General features: G+C 35.9%; 1 long non-coding RNA gene across 2 annotated transcripts; it reads right to left on the bottom strand.

Annotated features, from left to right (window-relative positions):
• Positions 1-204: 204 nt before the first annotated feature.
• On the bottom strand, positions 205-3,191 carry LOC141600044 (uncharacterized). Of its 2 annotated transcripts, none has more exons than XR_012524102.1 (8): positions 3,055-3,191; positions 2,628-2,670; positions 1,778-1,952; positions 1,341-1,504; positions 1,046-1,122; positions 743-900; positions 519-583; positions 205-384 (listed from the first exon to the last, which is right to left on the bottom strand). It is a non-coding gene; the product is annotated as an uncharacterized LOC141600044 (long non-coding RNA). The 2 variants fall into 2 exon arrangements; XR_012524103.1 differs by having other exon boundaries at positions 2,628-2,681; positions 3,055-3,138.
• Positions 3,192-3,557: the final 366 nt, after the last annotated feature.

Below are 3,557 nucleotides of genomic sequence, written 5' to 3'. Positions count from 1 at the left end.
TAATTCTAAAACAGGCCATTCATAGATCTGGTTTATCAAAACATAGGCCATTCATAACAAAAAAAACACCATCTACAATTCAACAACTAACCAACAAAGGTCGTTCGTCATACTTTCATACAATGACCAAAACATAGATTCATACAACGCCGTCCAAATTCAACAACCAAGAAAGGTCGTTCCTCATAGTTTCTTACAACGGCCTTACCAAAACATAGTTTATAAAATTGCCGTCCAAATTCATCAACCTACAAAGGTTCAAAACATAGTTTGCAAAATCTAGCTAACACATTACTATGACTAGACATTAAGAAAATAGTTCGCCCATAAGTCCCAAACCTCATTGATTTCTTCTTCTGAATAAGCCATTTTGTCTTGAAAAAGCTGTAAATCATGCACATAAAGGTTTCTAATTTGATAATAACAAACATAATAAAAGATATAATAGTTCTGATGGACAGAAGCTATAAGTTCAAATGCGTATAAGGAGTTAAGATTTACGAATGATAGATGCACACATTATGCTCAGTCCTTAAATGAAAATCAGTATCGACATACTCAGCCTGCCATTATATGCTCTTTCCTGCAACATAAGCAGATGCACATCGAAGCAATCGCTCAAATCGTTTTCACGAATAAGAATTCATCAAAATGCACAAAAACAATTCAATATGCTGACAACCTATCTTGCTACTCAAATACATGAACACAAATAAAAGACGCAAGCAATTAGAAGAATTACTCTATGTTATCTTTAGCATACACGATCAGGGAAGGAACTTCATAACCAATATCTTGCCCTATCTTGCCCATGCCTGGCAACCTCCGCGAGTAATTTAGTAGTCTTTTTGAACGATGATTCGTCAGTGCTGAGACAGAAGCGGACATTGCGCAACTTAGCTATAATGCACTATATGTTAAGGGTTAGTGAAAGAAATACACCTTAGCTTCTGATAGTATGTGCTCAAAATCCCTCAACGCTACAGGTCCACCACAAGTAAATTTGCCGAGGATATTGAGAAAATTTATAATAAAGTTTGCTCACCTGTCATACACGAATAATGCCATGTCGCAAGTACCTAAAGCATCTTTATCAGAACGCAGACCTAATTTCTGGCTTCCCTGTCAAGGTAAAAACACTTATGTAAGCATAACACAGTGCAGGTGCATCAAAACATTTTTATGGAGTAGTTCACAAATTGATTCGAATAATCGATTCCGACAAAAAATCATATCTTCAGAGTTATACAACCATTATCTCAATACCAATAGCAACATCATAAAGCTCATTAAAACAAATTAAAGGCAAAAATAAAGGGGATTAAAAAAATGATGAGAACCTCTTAGTCACTGTGCTTTGGGGGCCGTCGTCGGTCGTGAGGATCAGTGATGGGTCAGTCATGAGAGTGTCAGAGTGGTGGCCGTGAGGAAAACGAATCTTACTAGACAATAGCTTCATCGGTCACGATCTTTTATCCTCGCTTAAACTTGTGATGCTTTCCTCCTACAATTACCGAAGCCACAAGAGCTAAGATACAATGAATAAAATATACTATCTCGTTAAGTTGGACTATGAATGAAAACCCTCAAATGAACTCAAGTAGTTGATTATAGATTTTCACAAAGGAAAGGGAAGACATGTCGAGTGAGATAAAATTCTAACTTTACTTTTGAAATGCTAAGTACCTAGTATGTCCAACCTATAATATTCACCTAATCCCTAAATTTGCAAGAAAGAATAATACAAACAAAGGAATGAATGAGAAGAATTAATTACCTAGGCTACAGGCAGCACCAGCAACAAGCAAGCAGGCAACGACAACAGCTAACAGCAACATGCAGCTATAGAGATAAGTTGGGGCAGACAAACATCCCGTTCAGAGTAGCAGCTAATCAGACAACTCCTCTGGCTAGCTGCCTCTAAACTACGAGTAGCCAACTCAAGTAGTCGTCTTCGTTACGCATTATGTATGGGAGTAAAAACTGAATTAGAAAAGCGTGTACAAAGCTAATACTTCATATTTACTAAATCATCAGTATCTCGGTGCATCCATACAATTATTGAAATCATCAATATCTCGGTGCATCCATACAAGCGAAATGAAAGGTGAGATTAGGTATTTAAAATTAAGAAAACCAAACAATTATTGATAAATCTCGACAATTCTACAATTAATGAGAACTTCAAGAACAAATATCAAAAGCAGTTCATTTGTTCCTTTAGCTAAGAAATACTATGTTCGTGAGATTAATGAGACCCTAATTCAAATAAGTTAGCCACCACTAATAGACCTGGGAATTTATTAAGGTTTGATGACAAAGTTCAGTCACAGTAACTGGCATATGAATAAGAAAAACGTACTTTATAAATGTTCTCCGTATATTAATCTCCTACTCTGGACGTTTTAACCTGCAAACTCCTCTTAACCATTATAAATTTATAATTACCAAATTCTTTACAAAGCATGAAAGCAATTGACTATCATATCAAATACATAGACAATTCTACGGCTCAAGGCTTTTAACCGAACAACAGGATCACTAGAAATATGGGCCTTAGTTCTTACCATTGTTGATAAAACAGAAGTAAACCAAGCAATATAATCAATACAAGATTAAACACATACCATAAAATCTGTTTGAAACCTCAAGCAACCCAACAACGATTTCCTGTAAAAGAACTTCCACAACAATGCCATTTCTTAATTACTGAAGAAACGAGAAAAATACAAAATAATTAATAGGAAAAATTACTTCAACGGTTCAACCCAACAAAAATTCAAATGAAGAGCATTATTATCAGTCATTATACAAATTAATAAGCTCTAACTTCGTCATAATTTTCTGAAATTCCCTACGACTAATTTCACAAATCTGAGATCATGCCTTCAAATATAAGCATCATAATCAACCAATTTACTCATTCATCATAACCCAGTTACATCCAATTTACTCTTTCATTAACACATACATAACAAAGAAAACAATTTATATAATAAACACATCGAAATAAAAAGGGAACCACATAACATAGAATGAGAGAGGATATCTGACCGTAAAAGATAAAGGAGGAGCAAGGCGGTGTACGGACAGTGGTGGGTCGTAGACGACGGAAGGTGTCGTGGTGGGTCGCAGAAGGATTGGCGGGATTAAGTGAGAAATAGAGAAAAAGGTAGAAAGAGGTAATGAGAGAAAGTAAGAAAGAGAAGGAGGAAGGACGGCGTTCTGGTGGGTCGTCTGAGAAAGGACGGCGGCGGCGTGATGGTCGAGGGATGAGGATTTTGGTGGGAGAGGGGCGGTCGATTTAGGGGAGGAGAAGGAGCAATTGATTTGGGGGTTAGGGTTATTATATTATAATTATAACATATATACTGATAATGGGTGTAGTGGAATGGAATGTGTGGAGCTTTTTTTTTTTTGCGCGCTAATTTTCACTGGATGAATGTATGATGTAATTTTTTATTATATACACATGGGTTTTTATAAAGTCACTTGTCTTTTAAATTTAGAAATCATGGACATAGGTTTCCTAAAACAACCGATGTACATGTAATTAT

This window comes from Silene latifolia, chromosome 9 (assembly GCF_048544455.1).
Source record: "Silene latifolia isolate original U9 population chromosome 9, ASM4854445v1, whole genome shotgun sequence".
Lineage (NCBI taxonomy): Eukaryota > Viridiplantae > Streptophyta > Magnoliopsida > Caryophyllales > Caryophyllaceae > Silene > Silene latifolia.
Note: the sequence above shows the minus strand (reverse complement) of the source record. Positions and strands in the feature narration are given on the sequence as shown.